This window comes from Felis catus, chromosome A2, assembly GCF_018350175.1.
Source record: "Felis catus isolate Fca126 chromosome A2, F.catus_Fca126_mat1.0, whole genome shotgun sequence".
Taxonomy (NCBI): Eukaryota; Metazoa; Chordata; class Mammalia; order Carnivora; family Felidae; genus Felis; species Felis catus.
In genome coordinates, this window is record NC_058369.1 from 73,575,955 (window position 1) to 73,598,854 (window position 22,900).

General features: G+C 40.1%; 1 protein-coding gene across 3 annotated transcripts in view; it reads right to left on the bottom strand.

Moving 5' to 3' along the window:
- Positions 1–22,900, bottom strand: part of SUGCT (succinyl-CoA:glutarate-CoA transferase) — a 760,453-nt gene that overhangs the window by 112,739 nt on the left and 624,814 nt on the right. The window lies entirely within an intron of this gene.

Here is a 22,900-nt window from a genome sequence, read left to right on the forward strand (position 1 = left end):
AGAATTAAATGAGAGAGAATTAGTCTACCTGATATTGAGGTATACTAGATAGATGCTATATAGTATATAGTGACTTTGAAACTATGGTAATGGAACAGAATAGAGAACTCAGAAATATGTCCACTCGAACATGCCCAAATAATTCTGGCAAAGGTGCAAAAACAATGGAGGAATGACAACCCCTTAAATAAATAGTCCTGGAACAATCAGCAGAAAAACGAAAAATCTCAACCTAAATCTCATTCCTTATTCAAAAACTAACTTAAATGGATCATGGGCTTCAGTGTATAATTTAAAACTCTAAAATCTTAGGAAAAATCTTTGATGTTGCTCTGCAAAGATCATGTTAAAGGGATGGAAATTAAAGCTACAAAATGGGAGAGATATTTAAAGCAGTATATTGGGCAAATGACTAGTAGTGTGTGTGTGTGTGTGTGTGTGTGTGTGTGTGTGTGTAATTCTTATGACTTAACAGTAAGAAAAAATCCAAGGAGAAAATAGGCAAAAGGCATAAACAGACATTTCACCAAAGAAGATATACAGATGGCAAATAAGCACATGAGAAGATGTTCAATATCATTAACCGTGAAGGAGATGCAAGTTAAAAGCATAATGAGAGGAGCACCTGAGCGGCTCAGTAAGTTGCACGTCCAACTTTGGCTCAGGTCATGGTCCCACAGTTCGTGAGTTTGAGCCCTGTGTCGGGCTCTGTGCTCATAGCTCGGAGCCTGGGGCCTGCTTCAGATTCTGTGTCTCCCCCTCTCTCTGCCCCTCCCCCACTCTTGCTCTGTCTCTCTCTCTCTCTCTCTCAAAGATAAATACACATTACAAAATTTTTTAAAAAGCATAATGAGATAATACCAATGGCTGAAGTTTTAAAAAGGTACATTAAATATTGGTAAGCAGAAACTGAATCATGCATACATTTCTGAGGAGAATGTCAAATGGTACAGCCACTTTAGAAAACAGTTGGACAGTTTCCTAAAAAAAACTAAACCTGCAGCTACATACAACCTAGACGCTGCACTCCTCAGCATTTATCCCAGATAAATGAAAAGACACAGATGTCCTTCAACCGATGGGTCACTAAGCCAACTGTGGTACATCCATGTTGTGGAATACTCCTAAGCAATAAAAAGGAACAAGCTATCGATTCACCCAACAGCCTGGATGCATCTTGATGGAATTGAGCTGAGTGTAAAAAACCAATCCTCCGAAGATTACATAGTATATGATTCCATTTACATAGCATTTTGGAAGTGATGAAATTCCAGAAGCAGACAACTGATTAGCAGTAGAAGATGCAAGAGAGATGGCAGTCGAGGAGAGCTGAGTGTGTGTGGCTGTAAAGGGCAGTAGGATTGATTTTGAGATGGAGCTGTCTGTATCTTGACTGTATCGATGTTACTATCCTGGCTGTGATACCGTGAGATAGTTTGGCAAGATGTTACCATTGGGGAGCGGGACAAAGGGTACCCGGGGTTTCTGTACTATTTCTTATGACTGCATGAAAATCTATCATTACCTCAGAATGAAGTTTTATCAATTTTTTTAATAAAAATTGGTCTTCCATATTTTGCTTTTTGAGAAACTGGAATTGAATTTTGCATATGATGTAAAAAGGGGTTCAATTTCATTTGTCCCCCTAGAAAACTTCTGAGCAGTCGGTCCCTCCTTTCCTCATTGAATCTGCAATAGCAGTTATGCTGTCGATCATTTCCATGCATGTTGGGGTTGTTCCTGGCCTCTCTGTTCTGTCCTACAGGTACAGTTGTCTATCCCATGGCCAATACCACACTGACCAGATCACTGTCTTTCATCCTAAGTATCAGTGTTTCATTTGGCATGATCCCCACCACACCCCTGCCTTCAGGGATTCGTGGGATTTGTGGGATTGTCGTCAGGGATTCGTGGCCCTTTGCTCATCTCTGTAAATTTTAAAGGCAACCTGTCAGGTGCCAGGAAAACCCTACTGGGAAGAAATAACCTCATTATAATATTATCTTACTACCTATTAAAAATTTACTTTAATAATTTCCGTTTATTTAGGTAATTTTTAATATGTTTTATAAAGTGTTAGCATTTTCATAAAGGCTTTGAGCAATTTTTCATTACATTTATGCCTTATAAAAGCAGTCCATTTTAGCTGCTATAGTAAAATGGATTCTTTTTAAAAAATAAAACTTGCTGTTTATTGCTAGCATATAGAAATGAGATTTACTTTAACATTTTGACATCACATCTGGCAAACTCTCTTATTAATAACTGATTGGTAGATGCTCTTGGTTTTCTGTAAAATGAATGATATCATCTCAGAATAAATACAGTTTTGTTTTTCCTTTCCAAATCTTATACCTTTCATTTTGTTTTGTTATATTATATTATTGGCTAGGAATACCAATACATTGATAGTGTTAGCAGATAACATTTTTATTTTGTTCTCAATTTTAAAGGAAATGTACATAATGTTTCATCATTATGTTTATATCAAAGCATTGTAGGGACACTGTATCAGGCTAAAGAATCTATTCCTAGTTGGTTGAGAACTTTTACCATAGATTTTGGCTTAATTCCTTTTATCCATTTATTAAGATCACATAATTTTTCCATTTATGGTAACATAGATAACATAAATTTTATCCATTTATGGTAACATAGATGTTACCAAATTCCTTTTATCCATTTATTAAGATCACATAATTTTTCTCCATTTATCTGTCAACATAATTTTCTAATGCTGAACCAATCTGACATTTCAAGAAAAATTAATTTTGAAGTTTTGTTTGCTAATGTTTTGTTTAATATTTTCTTGAAGCTATTTCATAAATGAGAATGATCTGCAATTGTCCTTGTATTGCTCTTGCTGAGTCTTAGTAACAAGATTAATCTTTCCTTCATAAGGTGAGCTAGAGTAAACCTTCTTTTCCTATTTTCTGAAAGCATTTCTGTAATATTGGCATATCAGTTCCTTCATATCTGATGGAAATTCACCTACAAACTATCTGGAACTGGTGTTTTGTGAGTGAGAAGATTTTCCATTATCAATTTACTCTTTTAATCAATATAGGGCATTTAAGGGACACCTGGGTGGCTCAGTCGGTTAAGCGTCCAACTTAGGCTCAGGTCATGATCTCACAGCCATGGGTTTGAGCCCCACGTCGGGCTCTGTGCTGACAGCTCAGAGCCTAGAGCCTGCTTCGGATTCTGTGTCTCCCTCCTGCTCATGCTCTCTCTCTGTCTCTGTCTCTCAAAAATAAATAAACATTGAAAAAAATTTTAAAAATATATATAGGGCATTTAAGATTTCTTCCTTAAGTACGTTTCAATAATGCGTATTTTCTAGGAATTCTACAACTCCGCTTTACTCAAATTTACTATCTTAAAACTGTTCATCACTTATACAATTTTAGAATTATTGTATCTTTTTGGCGAATTGAAATTTTTACGAATGTGTGGCAACTTCTATAGTAACACGTTTTAAAGTCTGCTAACATCACTGAAGTTACAATGAGCTTAATTTTGGTTTGTTGTGTCTTCATATACCATTTTGTGCCTTGTAATCAACCTAAGTTTTACGTTTTAGGTGTATCTCTTGAAAATGGAAAATCACAGGACTTAGCAAGTCTTTTATCTGGAGGATTTAGTGCATTTACATGAATCGGGATAATTAATAGGTTTGAATTCATTTCTGGCATCTTATTTAGGGCTTTCTTGTTGTCCCACTTATGAAAAAAAAAATCTCGTCCTGCCTTGTTTGAGATTGGTTGATATTGTTTTCCTACACTGAATGTTTTCCCCGTTTACTAGTTTGGAAGTTACACATCTACGCCTTTCTTTCCCCTGCAAATTTTAACATGCATATTTAACTTAAAAAAATAGAAATGTCATTAATACCTATCCAGTTATCCCCATGGCAATTTATATTCCAGATGGTCCCAAACTGTCTCCGTTGCCCGTATTCATAGTGTCTAATTTTTTTCACTGTGCCCCTAGGCAAATAGAAGAATCTTTTGTTTTGGTTATTAACTAATTTTGTTTTGTTCATTAAATAACTAGGTCAAAACAACTTATCATGTATTTGGATCCTAATAACTTAGGAGCTATTTGAAAAAGTAGACATGAACTGAAAGAAAAAATAATAATTTTATTTCATCCTTAAATAACCACAGTTATTGTCTTGTAGCACATGTGCACTTGTGAGGCACTGCACAACTTCTCAAATCTTGGAATAAAATTATGTACTTCCGCCATTATTTCTTGTTGGATATTTATCTTCTCTTGGTATTCGCTTTGTTTTTCCATAGAAACATCCATATGAAAACTTGGTTTCATACAGATAAGATGTAATCGAAAGGAACATAGTGAATTCACTGTTGAAACCGTGAACTGCCTTGAGCTAGCATTCCATGCTGCCTCCAACAGATGTTCCTGTGTCTTCCTAGAAAATGTTAATAACTTCTGTTTCCCCTGAGTATTCACTAGGATGCTGTGGGTGCCTCAGTACATAGTTTGGGAACAGTTATATGTTCTTGTTGGCAACATTTGGGTTCTCTTTTTTAAAATAAAAAATGAGGCAATATCAATATTGTTTTTCAAAGTCAAGGGTTTTTAGCTTACTACACGTTTACCATATTTTTGACTCACTTTTTTCTTTTTTATTGTAGACCTTCCTTCAGTGCTTATATTCCCTTTTTCTATGAGATGTTCTTTTTTTTTAATGTTGATTTTTGAGAGAGAGAGAGAGAGGAGAGAGACAGAAGGAGGGAGAGCACGAGCAGGGGAAGGGCAGAGAGAGAGGGAGACAGAGGATCTGAAGTGGGCTCTGTGACAGAGCCTGATGCGGGCTCGAACTCACGAAACTTGAGATCACGATCTGAGCCAAAATCTGACAAAACTGACTGAGCTACCCAGACGCCAAGATATTCTTTAGAATTTCCTTAGTCATTTGTTCATAGTAAACCCTCTTCAGTTTTACTTTTTGTTTGTTTCTTTTTTCTCCTTGTTTTTAATCTTCTTTGTTTTTATCTTAGAAGTTACTTCATTTTTCCTTCATTCTGAATGATAGCTATACTGATTATACGTTTCGAAGCTGATAATTATTTTCTGTTGGCACACTGAGGCTATTCTTCCATAGTCTAGTGATTTTCACTGCTGCTTTTAAGAAGTCAGCTACAGGCTGAATGGTCATTCCTGTGTAGGTAACGTGACTGATTAAACATCCTCTCTGTGTTTTTGATTTTCTACCATTAGGCTAAGACTCACTTTTTATTTAAGTTTTGTGATTTTTATGTAATCTATTTTGCCTTCAGTAATCTGAGGACTTATGCCTTCACAAGCTCTGGAAACATTCCGAACCATGTTCAAGTATTGCCTCTATCAATTGTCTCTGGCTTCTCCTGGAGCCCCAGTTAGATGTATCTTAGACATATATTTGCCATGCATTGAACTTGATCACTCTACATGTCTCTGCATCTCGTACATGTGCTTCATCCAAAGATGATTTGCACTGGTTTCTTCCAGGCCAGTGCTCAGGGGCACCACCAAAATGGGACCACATTAAATTAAATTTTGTGCTTGTATATTTTGGGACCCCAGTAGAATTAATTCCTGCTCTCTATGCAGATCAGTAGGTTTGTGGCTAAAAAACATTCATGGGAGATTTTCTCTTTATATCTTTCCTGCAGGAGCCAAAGTCCAGACAGGCCAGAATAACAACCATTTCCTTCTTCCTTCAGTGCAGGGTTTTACATTTATTTGTTTTGCTTTGTTTTTTTCCCAAGTTCACCCACGGAGAATGCTGACTTTTGGATGTCCGAGGTTTATTCAGAAGTCCAATCTCCCAGCTAGCATGTGCTTTAGGATTTTTGTTCTGTCTCCATGTGTTATGGCCCCTCCAGTCCAAGTTCCAACAGATATTAGCCAGTATTGGTCCAATGTATGCTTCTCTGCATGCATGTTTTCTAGTGATTTCTGTACCAGCAGGATTTCTCAGGTCACAGAGTCCTCCACATTGACAGAGACAGAGGTCCTTCACTGTCGTCATCCATGCTCTGGATGTCATTGTGTGGCATGCCTCTGGATGTCTTCTCTAAGCTTCAGGATTCAGGCTTAATTGGGTGCTCCAACTTTCCCAGGAATAATTATCCCAGGGAAGAAGAAAAATAATAACTATTAAATGGAAGAGAAAATACAATAGCATCCAGTTAAATATAAAGGTGATTTATGAATTTTAAAGTCAGGATATTAGGACTTATATCTTTAACTCAGTCCTCCTTGGCAGTGGGGCCTTTAAGGAAATTATCCCAGAACCAATTGCTATGAACTTTGGTGGAGGTTAAGAAAACATTTGTTCCCCTCCAGCCCGTGAAAGGAACCAGTCCAAGAGGCGGTCATCAGGGTGGTTATGTGTGCTGTCTTCATGTAACAAGAACCAAATAATTCCTTTGTTCTTAGGAATCTCCCAATTTCCCAGTGGGAAAACTGAGTTTTGATTAGTTATGAGGACAGGTCAGGAGGTTTTAAATATGTCATCTTTCTTCCTGGACACTCCTTCCTGGACACTTCAGTGTCCACTTCCCAGACACTGAAGATATTAGGCAAAGATTCAGGAGCTCAGTCTAAGATGCACAACCCAATCTAATTTATTTAATGAACCCTTTTTGATTGTTTTCAGAAGCTATGGAAATAATCATATTTCTTATTAATATTCATTTATTGGTCACGAAATCCTCACTTAGGGGCGCCTGGATGGCTCAGTTGGTTAAGTGTCTGCTTGGGCTCAGATCGTGATGTTACGGCTTGTGAGTTTGAACCCCACATTGGGCTGTGCTGACAGTTCAGAGCCTGGAACCTGCTTCGGATTCTGTGTCTCCCTCTCTCTCTGCCCCTTCCCCGCTTTCCCTCTCCCTCTCTCTCTCTCACAAAAATAAACACTATTTTTTTTGAAATCATCACTGAAATGTGAATCACTGCCAACGACTCTACTTTTTCAGGGACCAAAGTAACAAATGAGTGTGATAAGGAAAAAAGCCAGTTGGATAACAAAATACGGCACAACAACAAAAAATTTACATGGAGTCTCTGAGTGTGCACAGTTTTCTAAGTGATGTGTCAGGGTTCAAGAGCCTAGCCAGCATCAATGTAAAAAAAGGACAGGGGTGAGTGTGAGAGATTAGCACCTGCCTACCGCCTACAGCGCAATTTGCCACCCCTGGGCTCATTTTATCCACACAGAGGCCCAGGGAAATAGGTGTTATTATTTCCATTTTATAAATAAAGAAACAGGGTTGGAGAGGTAAGACGACTTGAATATCATTAATAGAGAAGAAAAAAAAGGGGGCATACTCACACTTCTCCCACAGCAGAGCATATTATTGTTTCCCACTGCATTATGCCGTCTCTTAAGTGTTCAGTACTTTTCCTCACTATAATAAGATCCTAGTGTCCTGACCTGAGTGCAGCATGGATAGATGGAGAAAGAATCATTGGGGACCCCAAATATTCCAAATGAGTGCCACTAGCAATTTGTCATTTCTTCTGTTGGCTCAAGGGCCACTGGGAAGCTCAGGTATAGGAAGATGCAGGCCATATTTTATTGAGGGCTTCCTTTCTGTGTCTTTGATGGTAGCATGTTGTAAACTCTATTGAGATTAAATCTCCCCTGGGAGCTAATTACAATAAGGCATCTCTTTATTGGGTGTAGGAAAGCTTTATCTTACTAAGTCCACACAAAGGACAGCAGGAGGTAACGAAGCATCAGTATCTGATTTCTTCTTTCATAGAGTCATGCATGCCAAATATGTTTGACTCATTACCATTCTTGATACAGTATGATATCAGTTTAACCAGGAAAGATTTTCAGCATCGGGAAACCATAGAGGAAATGATGTCGTGGCACACACAGTATCTGAAGAGCCACAAAGCAGAGCGGCCGTTGATAAATGGAATGATTACTCAGTTGTCTACCATGAGGAAGCAATATCACTTGCTTACTTTATGTCAGCCATTCTAGAGAACCATAACTACCCGAGAGGCAATCCAATGACAGTCCCGTAACTACAGAAAGATCATAGACACTGCACACTGTATCTTCCTCGCACCAGATTCATCATTCACAGAATTTGCTCAGATTCAGAAAAGAACAGAACCATTATGATAATTAGCCTGTTGCTAAGACAAAAGCACTAAGACGTGGTTGTAAAATTGAATAAATTGCATGTTTTCATTTACATTTTGGTTTGGTTTTCAGGGGAATTGTGTTGTTGGGGAAATACTTTGCTCTAGGGCAAGAGATAAGGACAAGAGATAAGGACTCCTTCCTTGAGGAAGGAGTCTGTGTGACTCGGGTTGGGGGAGATAATATTGGTAAGTGTGAGGAGAGTCACTGATAATTTTGTGGACAAGTGATCCTTGAGATATTGCCAAAAGATTTTATCCACCAGAAAGGGCCGAGTCATGTATATATAATTATGGCTAGAATTAGTTGGATATTGAGGGGAGGGGAGGGATGGTGATACATAGAAACCAAAAGAGAAAGATATGAACCCAGTTGAGGGTTAAGCCTGAGCCCCTTTTAGACATATTCATTTTCTCAGCTGACGTTTTGCATCCAGTGGCTCATAATTGCAATCACATGTTATCAACTTGCCTCATAGACACATTTTTCAACCTGGATATTCACGGCAGTATCGCATCTCAGCAGAGCGGACAGAAAAGTGGTTCAGGCCTCTGGTTTGCTTAACTTGAATATCATGGGACACACTGTCTTCTGAATCCTAGTGGTTTGATCTGTCTTCCTATTTATAACCATGCTTTATCCTTGGGGCCTGACATCTGACAGCCCCAGTCTGATTTGGACATTTCACTTCTGCTCACACTGAAGATTTTCCTTTGAGCTGAGCCCCGTGGCCAAACACACATCTTGTTTAGCTTAGTCCTTGAATCAACCATTATACTGTATGTAGTGAGGTTGAATAACGGCCGGGTTATTAGGGTTGTTATCAACCCCTAATGCCTGAAATTTACAAGCATTGCCTGATTTGGAAAAAAGAGTCATTGTAGATGTGATTCAGTTAAGAATTTTAGAATACCAAGATTATCCTGGATTGAAGGCCTAGGCCCCAAATGCCATCACAAGTGTCCTTATAAGAGACAGGCGAGAGAAGATAACACCAACACACCCAAGAGGTGGTGGCAGTGTGACCAGAGAGGCTGAGGATGGAAGGAAGTGGCCACAAGCCAAGGAACACCTGGAACCACCAGAAGCAGGGAGAGGCAAGGGAAGGTTCTCCCCAGGGGCTGTCAGAGGGAGTAGGGTCCTGCCCACACCTTGATTTTAGATCTGGCCTCCAGAACAATCCGAGGATAAATATCTGTCCTTGTAAGCCATAGTTTGTGGTCATCTGTTACAGCAATCCTACAACCTACTGTATCTAGCTCTTCAGTTACATCCAGATAGATCCTCAGAAGCTAGAATTATCAGTTTATCATGAACCCCTATCTAAACACTGTCCCCCTTCCCCTCTCCCCCCCCAAAAAACCATTTGCCTAATCTTATAAATCCAAGTGAGATTCAGAGGTCCTACGTAATGGAGACAGGAATGTTTATGTCCAGATTTAATCCATCCGGATTTCAGTCAACCAGCTGGTATTTTATTGAAATTATTTACATGAAGGAATAACCCTGTTTTGTACTCTTTTGGAGCTCGCTTTGTCGTTTTCAATAACCTTGTAAAAACTTAAAACCAAACGCTGTTGTCACATCAAATTTTTTCTTCTTCCACTTCGGTGGCTTGTGTGTGCACCTGACCTGAGTTTAGGTAGAGGGGCTGCTTCATGGGGGTGTGTACCATGATATATCCTTGCAATTTTGGTTCCTTGGTAGCACACGATTATTTTCTGAGGACTCTAGAATATTGACTTTCCCAACTTTTTACTTAATGTATGAAGGCATGATTTATGAGTGCTTTGTATTTCCCTATCACATAAGAGTACCCAGAACCTATACTAAGGAAATGATGAACATTTGACAGGTATTTCAAAAGAACTTGATCTTGTCTGAAAGCCATGGTGACAAGTAGCAGGAACCCTTGCCAATCTCAGTCCTGCCAAGGCTAAGGACTTGGACAAAGTTTTTTTACCTCTCTGAACGTCAATTTCTTCACTGTTAAAAACTGGGTTAATGTGATATACCTCATAGCCTTGTTAGGAGAATTAGATGAATTACACTATTTTTACCGGAATACTATGACAGACTCTCAAATTCACTAAAGTCCAAATAAAACTCCTTGTCACCACACCTCAAACCTGTTCCTCCCAATTCCCACACACTCAGCCTCACGTGTCTTCTAACTGGGAAGTCTCCTTGACCTTTCCCCCCATCTTACACATATCCACCTCTCCCCCAGTCAAGTTAAATTCATTACCAAGTCCTATCACTTCCTACCACTTCTCAAATATGCTCCTTTTTTTTTGAAGATAGCCATAAGTTGAGACATCAGAACCACTTGCCAACACCACTAAAGAGTCTCCAAATCGGTCTCACCATGGGCCTCATCTATCATCAAAGGCAGCAACCATCTGAACTGAGTCTCTCAAGTTCAGATCTGACCATGCTATCCCTGCTCTAGGTTCTTCCATGGTCCCTCTGCATTAAGAGAGGGTGCACCTAAGCAGCTTTCTCTGGCTTGCATGATATTTTATCACCTTCATCATTCTTATTCTTAATGGCCAAGATTTAAAATGTGGAGAATTTTACATATAAATCTAGATTTGTGGATTTTCACAGAAAGTGAAAGGGTCTGGAGAGTCTGGATGTAACCTACGTGAGCTGAGAGGCAGCTTTCGTCTTTAGCTGTGACATGTGCTTTCCTGTTTTCCCTACTCCTGGTTACCTTCTCTGATTTAGTCATTGGCTTTAATCTGTCAGGTACCCGTAGGTATTTGAGCTGTGACTTCAGATCCATAGGATAAAGTCTAAACCCTTTCACATGGGCAACAAAACAAAACAAAACAAAACCCTCATACCCTTTCCCTGGACTACTTTTCCAGTCGCACCTCACCAAAATGTAGCATCAAACACTTCCAGATTCCTGAACATCAAAGTCTTCCAAACCTCCTTGACTTTTAACATGCTTCCACCCCCACACACACCCACACATATGCACATACACACACACACACATCCCAATGCTTTCTTTTTTGCAAATATGTACCCTATAAGAAGACTCAAAAGGCAGTACTTTTGTCATCTTACTTTGCCAGCCTAGAACAACTTTGTGTTTCCTCTTCTAATCCTACACTATTAAATCATTTATCGCATAGGCTTCTAATCATCTGTGGACATACAGTCCCTGAGAAACGGGACTGAACCTTTTATACCCCTACTCTCCAGCACAATACCTGGTATAGATAAGTGTTACTAACTGTTGATTAAATTTGTAATGTTTTAATTTATTTTTGAGAGACAGAGACAGAGCGCAAGCGGGGGAGGGCAGAGAGAGAGGGAGACACATAATCCCAAGCAGGCTCCAGGCTCTGAGCTGTCAGCACGGAGCCTGATGCAGGGCTCAAACCTGAGAACTGTAAGATCATGACCTGAGCCAAGATCAAGAGGATGCTTAACCGACTGAGCCACCCAGGAGCCCCTAGTGTTAATTAAAAACACAATATGCTGATGTGCTTACCCACTATTTGGCACATAGCAAATGCTCAAATATATTTGAATTGGAGTAAACAGTATTGAGCATCACAGACTAAAGTTTAATATGAATAAGCTGCACTCTGGATCCCATCAAAAGAGAAGATCATAGTGTAGCAGCTCAGGGTACAGGCTCTGGAATCAGACTTTTTGATTCGAGCTCTTCTGCTTGCCAATCGCTCAATGTTTGGTAAGAATCTTTTCTAAGTTAGTTTGAGAACCTGAAAATGGGAATTCTAATAGTACCTGCTTCAAAGGTTACTGAAATGATTACATAAGATATTTATAAAACTCTAAGAGCATTCGGCACACAGCTGAAATTATTAGCTGTAATTATTACTTTGTTATATAAAGCCTTCTTTATACCAAGAAATCTCCCTTGGGGGCGCCTGAGTGACTCAGTCAGTTAAGCATTCTACTTCAGCTCAGGTCATGATCTCATGGTTTGTGAGTTCGAGCCCCACATCAGGCTCTCTGTCAGCACAGAGCCTGCTTTGTGTCCTCTGTCCCCCCTTCTCTCTGCCCCTCCTCTGCTCTCACTCTCTCTCTCTCTCTCTCTCTCTCTCTGTCTCATAAATAAACAACATTAAAAAATAATCTCCCTTGAATAACAACCCCCCATTGGACATATAGAACAGGACTCCAGTGAGACAGCTATATTCTGAAGTCGCACATTTTACTGAGGTAAAAATTATATATATTCAAAGAAGCTAGAAAGTTCTTTTTTCCCATAGGTGGGGCCTTCAGAAAACTCTTTTCCTAAAGCTCCAACTTAGTTATAAATAAATATACTTAGAGAAAAGCCATCCTAGTTAAACAAAGTCAAGCAATAAGATACAACATACCTACAATAACAACTAAATACCATATTTTAATTATGACATTTCTAAATATGTATATTCTTAAATAAGGACAAACCTTTCAAGGGTGAAAGGAGACATATAATTTTTACCTTAAAGGTAAGGGTCTAAATTTTTATAACTTTTTGAGAAGAGGATATATATATACATATATATATATATAACTTTATAAATATAAAATATTAACATATATATTTTATATTTATATAATATATATAGCTTTAAATACGTACCCTTGACCAAGTAATCCTAATTCTGTGACTCTGCTATAAAGAAACAACTTTAAAAAATTTTTTTTAATGTTTACTTATCTTTGAGAGAGAGAGAGACAGAGGGCGAGTGGGGGAGAGGCAGAGAGACAGGGAGATAGACAACCACCTTTAAAGAAACAACTTTTAAAAAGGAAAAAGACTCATACTAAAAAAAGGTTCATCTCTGCATATTTGTAGCATTATCAAGTTAGTAATAACTTAAGTGTCCAAAAATAGAATAATAAATAAATAATACAAATCATGACTGAATACTGAAGAACTATTAAAAGTATATTTACAAAGGTTCTTTGGCAACGCAGGAAAGTTACTAACTGAAAATTCAAGATACAAATTTGTATGAGTAAGATAACCCCAAATATGAAAAGAAAAAAAAGATGAAAGGAAATATGCATCGCTTATTTTTGTACATAGGTATCTAGAACCGCAACATTCCTAGGGCAGGCAAAAATTCTTTCCTTGCCTAGAGTAACTAAATATTTCATCTTTAGGACACATGCATTCGGATCTAGCCAAAAAGTTTCCATTAAATTGATGACGACATTGGTTGTCAAGAGTCAAGGTTCAGAAAGTTCGGTTCTTTTTTTTTTCATTTGTAGCCTTTCAACATTTTTTATTATATCATTAAAAGTATCATTTATAAAACTTCCATTTTTTAAAATTAGAATATAGAGATGAATTCGAATTTGTACCTTGACTCTATAAGGCAACTGATGAATTCACTTATTTTTTTTTGTCTTTTCAAAACTTTTTACTTTATTTTTTATTTTTTTTAAATTTACATCCAAATTAGATAGCAGGTAGTGCAACTATGATTTCAGGAGTAGATTCCTTAGTGCCCCTTACCCATTTAGCCCATCCCCCCTCCCACAACCCCTCCATCGACCCTCAGTTTGTTCTTCATATTTATGAGTCTCTTCTGTTTTGTCCTGCTCCCTGTTTTTATATTATTTTTGTTTCCCTTCCCTTATGTTCATCTGTTTTGTCTTAAAGTCCTCATATGAGTGAAGTCATATAATTTTTGTCTTTCTCTGACTAATTTCACTTAGCATTAATACCCTCCAGTTCCATCCACATAGTTGCAAACGGCAAGATTTCATTCTTTTTGATTGCCGAGTAATAATCCACTGTATATCTATACCACATGTTCTTTATCCATTCATCCATCGATGGACATTGGGGCTCTTTCCATACTTTGGCTATTGTTTTTTTTAAATTAATTTTTTTTCAACGTTTTTATTTATTTTTTGGACAGAGACAGAGCATGAACGGGGGAGGGGCAGAGAGAGAGGGAGACACAGAATCGGAAACAGGCTCCAAGCTCCGAGCCATCAGCCCAGAGCCCGACGCGGGGCTCGAACTCACGGACCGCGAGATCGTGACCTGGCTGAAGCCGGAAGCTTAACCGACTTCGCCACCCAGGCGCCCCACTTTGGCTATTGTTGATAGTGCTGCTATACACGTGGGGGTGCATGTGTCCCTTTGAAACAGCACACCTGTATCACTTGGATAAATGCCTACTAGTGCAATTGCTGGGTCATAGGGTAGTTCTATTTTTAGTTTTTTGAGGAACCTCCATACTGTTTTCCAGAGTGGCTGCACCAGCTTGCATTCCCAAAGAAAGATCAGTTCTAATCTGAACAGGATGACTAATTTGAAGACACTATGCCTACATGGAAGGATTTCTTGCTGAGCCATAGCACAGCTGTCAGATACGAAGGCATAAGTGAATATTTTCAGTGGGATGGTCTACATTTGTATCAGTGTGTAATGAGAAAGGATGATAATGGCCCTTGGGACTCACCTAATGCAAAGTGCTTCTCAGGGAGGACAATGTCCAGAGGGTTAGATCCTCTTGCTGAAGATGATAAGGCTACCTGGTGACCAGTTGCCCAAATGCTGATGCTTTCTAGCCACTGAGACTAGGGACCCAACAACTGGGGCTGGGAAATGCAAAAGTGAATTCATATCTCTTGGATAAGCTGAAGAATAACTTCCAGGGGACACCAGTGATAGATGTTCTCCTAAAGAAATCATGACATCTTTGTATAAAGCATGGAAAAGTATACTTGTGGAAGGCAAAAAAGAAATCTCTAAGGTCACAAAATCCTCGTATAGAGAAAAAGTTACTGCCTTAGCTAACAGGGAGCGAGGAGTCACTAACAATAACACGATACCATTCCTACTAATATATTATGCAGTATTTGACAGCCCGCGGGGGCCTCACCTGTTTCTCCAAACACAATGCACACAGTCAGTGCAGCCTTTCAATCACACACACTGCTCTGTCTCGAGAGCCTTGCTTAAGTACCTCATTCATCTTTCACCTGCCACACAAGTGTTGCGCCTTGTTTATATATCATCCTTTGTTTTCTGAGCACATGGCCCTTTGGCTATAAGCACTAACCCCTCCCTCCATAACCAAGCGTACTCCTTGCATGACAATGCCTGTTCCAAATGGCACCTGTGCAGTCAGTGACGGTGTGTGCCCTCATGGTGAGGGGAGCCCACCCATTGCGGGTGCGCCCAAGTTCACACCCTGGCATCTCGGCGACTAGATTACCACACTGGGGTGAAGCCTCCGCTTTTCTTTCACCTTGCCCCACATGTAATCTCTCTTCGTGAGTTACTATGCTAGAATAGAATATAAAACATCTTAGGTGTCTTTATGGACATCTGAGAAATAGTTAGGTGTCTTGAGCATACAGATTAGTACATAGGTTATAATTGCAATATTTAATAAACGTTTACTATGTCCCGAGCATTTTCTACTGATTATTTCCTTTCATTGTCTATTAGCCCCATTTTACAAATAAAGAAACTGAAGTATAGAGTCCATGTAATTTGCCAAGGTCACCCCACTAGTTTAAATGGCAGAGTGGTGTTTGAATTGGGACTACGTCCCAGGGCCCAAGCTGTCAACCCCCATTCTGTACGGTCTTCTAATTACTGTCTTCCTGATTATAAAGTTAGCTGTTATTCTTCATGAATTGCTTGCTTTTCCTCTCTATAAAGTTCTTTCTTTAAATCTCTGGCAGTTTCCTTGTCTAGAAAAAAAAAAATGTATCCTCCCAAATCAAGACTGTCAAAGGATTTAAAGCAGTAGAAACAGGGCAACATCCAGTTTCTACAGAGAAAGTGTTTGGGGCTTATATCAAGAGCGCTAGTGACTTGGATTAAGTCTGTTGAGAAACAATTTTTTAAGGTAGGTATAAGCAATTAATATAGGATTTGAGAGATGATCTGTAGGAGGGAACGTATGAGCCAAGCAGAAGAACGGAAAGTTCTGGTGAATCCCAATCATTAAGAGAGAGTGAAAAGATAACTGAGAAGCCTTGGATTCTCAGCTGTGGGGAAGAAAAGAGGGGTCTCTACTGGCCAACATCCTTTATGGCCCTCAGTGTGTCAGAGTGGCCCCCTACTCAGGCAGCCAAAGGCCCCTTTTATGGTGGCAGAATAGACATTTAAAAGGACTTTTCTTTTGTTTTCTCAAATCTTAAATAAAATAAGTGTGTTGGTGTTTTATCTGCTTCCAATTTGTCTTTTTTTTAAATAAAGGATATAAGGTTGATTCCAATAGAAACTTGGCTTTTGTGCGTATGAGATAAACATACATATACAAGTTGCATATAAAAATGTGTGTTTATATATATTCCGTATAACATCATATACATAATAAACACATATAGTACATATATAATACATATTCAAGTTGCACTGAACTGACTTCAGAGGAGAGGTCAGTAAATCACTTGCAGCACCTGGATCTCAGATTTCCAGGCCGCTGTCTTCAGCGGGCCCCAGGTCTTCTTAATAGGAGACAGGGGTGACCAAGTATGCCTGATAGACATGAACAGGTCAGATGTGGCAACAGGCATTTGCAATGTCCTCCCATGTGCTGCTGACCCCCCACGTGAGGAAACCCTCTGTGTGCTTCATTTTCTCAGATTAAGAAAACAATACAGTCGATCAGGGATTCGTTCTTCACCTCAATTTAGAGTCAAATGTAGTGCTTCCATGATCTCATCCCAGTCCCTGGCCCTTAGCACACATATCTTTTCATTTTCTTCACATGGTGCCTCCTTTGTTTGTTACCTTCATTTTTATTGTTCTGTTTCACATGTGTTTCATTACAAAGCGCCTAGAATCCTGTTAGGAAATAGACGGGAAATATACGCAAATATTGCTACATTTGTTGATTTCACAACAGCTGCCCAGTGTCTCTGAAGTGGTAAGTACTGGGCATGGAGGGGCGTAAGATCCTCTCTCCTAAAAATACAAACAGAAAATATAGACAACTGCAGAGTGTAGGGGGTTAACAGCTCAATTTCCTCATTATGTGTCTGAATTAATGGATGGAGTACGTGAGATAAGGAACTCTGTTTCCTGGAAAGTCATCATTTATTTTCTCCCACCAAAAAGTTCCTCTTAAAAACCAAAGTAGTCAGAGATTTCCTGTGGTTTTATAATTTAATTGGAAGTCAGAATCAGAAGTAGGAGTCCATTACCAGAAATGAGCATCAGAAACTGCTCTTGTTAAATCAAAACCTCACTCTCTCAGAGAACTGTGACTTCAAGGAAACCGGACATCCCAGAGGATAAATGTTCACCTATTCGGTGATCAGGGGAGGTATCTGTGCTTTTATGATCTTTCTGCAAATAGAAGCAAAAGGAAAGAAAAAACAGCAGCCCCTATGCCTGCTGGGAAGGGGAGAGACAGAGTGCAGTCTATCTACCTCCTGCTAAATTCAGAGATCTTATGTTCGGTGCTAGGTGAGTGTCCAAGGTTCAGTCTCACAGACATGTACCTGATGTGCTTATCAAGTGGCAAGACCCCCAGTTTCCCCGGCATACTTCAGATGCATTTCATTCTTCTGGTTAGCTAGAAGTTTCACCAGTCCTATAAGAAGTTCATAGAAAACTCTGCCAGTTTGCGTTCTGTATTTGGACCCCACGCTTGCTGATCTCAGAAGCAAATCGCTTACACAGCACTATTGGTAGATTCATTTCAGATGGTAAACATTACTTGAAAGTACAGATGTTGTTTATGATGTATACAGCTTATAAATAACTTTATCAGATTGAAGGATATTGCCCTAATGTGTCACATGGACATTTTCTGACCCCCCCCCAAAAAAAGTGTGTGTGTGTGTGTGTGTGTGTGTGTGTGTGGTGGGGGGAGGATACTTCACTTCGAAGGGGCACATTAGAATGATGTGGTAAGAAAAGGAAAGTAGGAACATGGTAATTGAGCTTAGGGAACAAATATACATGCACTGAACATTATATGGGAATGTATTGCATTCCTTCACACATTCAAGAGGTATTTACTGATTGAATCTAGGTTCAAACTAAAAGAAAATATCAGGGTGCCTGCGTGGCTCAACCAGTTAAGTGTCCAACTCTTGATTCTGGCTCAGGTCGTGACCTCACAGTTTTGTGAGTTCAAGCCCCATGTCGGGCTCTGGGCTGACAGTGCGGAGACTGCTTGGGGTTCTCTCTCTCTGCCCCTCCCCACTCATGCCATCTCTGTCTCTCTCTCTCTCAAAATAAATAAATAAACTTAAAAAAAAACCTAAAAGAAAATCTCTCTTACACATTTGTGATGTTTAATAATGTATCAACCGTCCCTTTTGGATGTGTCCCTGGAGTGAGTGGCTTTACCAACCCGTAGTTCCAAGTAATGTGTTTCTAAACCTACTGCTTTATTTACATACACCATATATCCTTTTGAGAAGTCTAAACCCTTAAGAATAAAACTTATAAAAGATACTATGTGGCCATCCCTCTTCAAAAACTACCTTTGGGCAAGATTACTTTACATTATAAAGTAATTCAGTAGGGATTCTTTTCATTCCCTATAGCTTTTCTGATTTCAGGCTACACTCAAATACAGAGGACTCAACAGACTAGGATTTTGCTAAAATCATCTTCCATAGAAAGGAAATTAGTTACTATATTTACTATATTATTTGTCTGAATGAATATAGTCAAATTAATGCAGACTTCCACATGTGAGCTTTTTGGAACCAGAAACCAAGCATCTTCTGGGAACACCTACTTTTCTCAGTCTTGATTGGCATGATAGACCATGGATGAGCAACATTTTGTAAAGCGTACAAGACTATTAAAATGCATAGTAGTTTGATTTTTTATAGTTTCTTTCCTCTCTGAGCCAGTACACTTCAAAATGTTGACTTTCTAAGAAAGAAGATTCAGTTACCTGTTTGACCAGTTTCCTGAATGATGGATGCAAAGTTGTGCCTTCCAGGGATTTGTGGTTTGTTTTAGGTTGCCTTGAGGAGGGATGTACAGAACTAAGAGGATTGGGGATAGCTTTGTTTGGCTTTATGTTTTGAATGCCAACCACCAGGCTTAAGCAAGGCAAGTACCAAACCCCCTCAGGAACACACACTCACTGTCTGTGTCCGCACTTGTGTGCCTGGAGCCTTAGCCGTCGGATTCAGACTTGTACTACGGCACCTTGTTCTCACGTCCCTGCGCGTGACTTCTGGAGGGTTGAAAACAGTGTGAAGACTTGGACTCGATTTTCCCTTAACTTTCTGTTTATTTCATTCGCTGAGTAAAGGCATCAGTGAAGAAATCCCTAAGTCTTGCCCAGCACTCTTTGACCGCCATTTCAGGACAATGCAGTTCCGTGCGAGGAGTCACTGAGAGTGACATCCTGTGCAAGGTCATCTCCTGAGAGGCTGCTTGCTGAAACGGAGCTATCAGACCAAGGTGTAGGTTTAGCCCCTGAACCTGACTAAATCTCCTCATGAAGCTGATTCCTTGTAAGGAGACGCTTTTGCCTCGGCAGGAGAAATGCACACAGCCTGCGTTCCAGACTCATCAGCTGCACCAGAGGTGAAAATTCTGTGCACGGGGTTGTGGGGAACGGAACAGTCTCTGGCCATTTGCCAGCACCACAGCCCGGGATCTTCACAACATCTGTCCTCCTCAGGAGGTGATAGGTCCAGAGAGCACCCCCTTCCACCCACTCCCCCGGAAGGTCCTGTTTGGGGGACCACAAGCATCTTAAGAAAATGCAGATTCATCGGGGCTCCTTGAAGCCCACTGTGTCTAGAGTGGATAAACAATGCGGTTTTAGAATGTTCATTCCATCCTCTTGCCCGTGTCGATGGGATTCCAAAACAACCAGTGGAAGAAGTGAAAAATTCATTTTCATGCTACTGGTTTGACTGCTTTTTGGAATTGACTATATTTGGTCTAAAACTGACTGTTTTCTCATTGAACGAGCCAACATTCCCAAGGAGCATTTAAATGAGCTACATCGTCACAGCATGGGAACGGCTGAACACTGCAGCAAGGTCTATTTTCACTTGATTATATGTGTATTTATTATACAAAAATAGAGCAAAACTATGACTCTGCCAAAAGGCTCTCCTACGTTATAGTATAAGAGCAGGCTCGGATTTCTTTAAATTGAGGAGCTGCATGCTTGTTTGGTTTTCGCTGCCATCGGCCTCTTTTTCTGTTAAAAATGTTCCCCAATTGATTATTATTCACTGTGCTTATTATTTAGGAAAATTTACTGGTAGAAAGAGGAAGTTCTCTGCTCCGTCAAGTTGTGGTGGATGAAGTTGTTCAGATAAAATAAAAACTTCCGGGACAATGGCCCCAAACAAGGCCAGCTTGCCTCAGACTTAAACAGGTTGGTTTTCTTTCCTGTCACAGCCTTCCGTAAGACCGGCTTTCACTTAGGACCACAACGGAGGTGCAGCACTAAAAGCCCTCAGTCTTTTAGAAAGGGCAGTCTTCAAGTACCTCCAATTCTAGAAGGAAGTCTCGTTGGGAAACCTATTTGCTTCTTCAAGCAGCGTAAACCTAAATTTCAAAGCCTACCATTTCTCCACAGACGGTATCTGCATGCGTGAACTGGGACAGAAGAAATCCTATCCCCACTCCAAACCAAAGGACACTCCTCAGGGGCCAAGAAGGTCCAGGTTATAGGAACGGAATGAAGCCACTTAAGAAAATGGCCAATTATGGAATGTTCTGTACCTAAGTATGTCCATTAATTAAGAACTGAACTGAAATTACTAATGGATTCCATAATGGCCACCAACCAGCTGCCAGTTGGCTGTAGCTTGGTGACAGATGGTAGTGACTGATCTGGACTCGATCTGACCTAGAGATAGTCCATCATCTATTAAATCGCAGGCCCAAATAAAATTCCATGCATTGCAGCACTTCACCATTATGTCTCACAGAGAGATGCGCTGATATTATTCCTTATCTGCTGCCCCTGGGCAGAGAGCAAACTATTCAGAGGGCTTAAGTAGAACATTCGGTGAAGAAAGCCCACGATACCTCTCAAGAGATGAAAAACAAAAAGACCGCTCGAATGAGTGGCACTTGAATGAGGAATAGTGTAACATGGGAACTCTGTGCTAATCTGGTTGGTTAACCCCCAGACCCATGATTTACCTTCTGCCTTTTTTTTTTTACTTTATTATTTGTTAAAATGTTTATTTATTTATTTTGAGAGAGAGCATGAGCGAGCACAATCAGGGGAGGGGCAGAGACCGACAGAGAGAATCTGAAGCCAGCCCCACACTGTCAGCACAGGGACTGATGCAGGGCTCGAACTCACGAACTGAACTGTGAGATCATGATTTGAGCTGGAATCAAGACTCAGCCACTTAACCAACTGAGCCACCCAGGTGCCCCTACCCCCCCAACCTTTTCTAAATCAAGGGGTGCTCACTTCCACAGCAACTGACAGGCAGTGACTGTCTGGGCCCTGCTTTCATCCCTCAACACGTCCTCAGAGTGAAGAGAGCGGTTACAGCCTGGATCCAGAACCTGCCTACTCAGGGGCCTCGCATAAACAAGTCACAGAAGTGGGCAAATCAAAAGCCCCAGTTACTGTCACCCAGACTCATTGTTTGGGAAAATGAACCTTAGCTGTGCTTTTGAAAGATAAGGCTCATAAAGACCAGGGAGGAAAATTCCTACTGTAATAAATGCAGGTGGAACCTAGAAAGACATGAGAAAATATAGTTCTGTTTTCAAATCTTGTATGGAACCTATGGTAGGGCTTCCTTCATGTTGTCCAAATGTCATGTGTCTTCCTATTTCAAAGCTGGTATGTAAAAGATGAGCTTGAATACAAGACCCATACATTCAAGAAGCAAACACACGACAGATTGGTGACATTTGGTCATACTAAGATTATTGTGATAACTTATCTCAAAGAGGCAGAATACTACTCTTGACAAAGTTCCTATTTAACATGTTACACTAATCTTTTTATTAAAAAACAAAACAAAAAAACCCCTCTTGTCTCAGCTTGAAGGAGCCTGGGTAATCCACACATGTGCACTGAGAGGCCCTCAGAGATTTGGGGGGAAGCCTACAGAGGCCATGGATAACATTTCTTTGTAATCTCATGCTTCTCTTAAAACAGTATTCAAATTTTGCTTTTGACTCCTAAACAAATCTATTTTTCTGTAAATTTAAATATATGATGTTAATGTTGTTCCATTACATAAGATGAATGCTCCAAGAAGGTACATCATTTAAAAAAAAAACAAAACTTTTTTTTTAATGGCTGTTTATTTTTGAGAGAGAGGGAGCGTGTGTGTGCGTGTGCACACATGAGACATGAGTTGGGGAGGGGCAGAGAGAGAGGGAGACACAGAATCCAAAGCAGGCTCCAGGCTCTGAGCTGTCAGCACAGAGCCCGACGCGGGGCTCGAACTCACGGACCACGAGATCGTGACCTGAGCAGAAGTCAGACGCCTAACCCACTGAGCCACTCAGACACCCTAAGAAGGTGTGTCATTTATAATCCTATGGCTTTGGGAACCCCTGCCATAGCCCCATGCACCTCTGAATATTGCCAAGCCAAACTTTGGCAAATACAGAGCTTACAAGTCATATGACTCTAAAATGATTACATGACTTGTCCAAAGTCACAGGGAGCAGCAGAGTGACTACAATTTCAATGTGTGATGGTCCCACTGGAGGCCTGTGTGCCGAGCACCGCCTCAGAAGTCGCACATGAAATTGCGTGTCCTCACACTGGTTCTCCAGGTGTCTCGCCT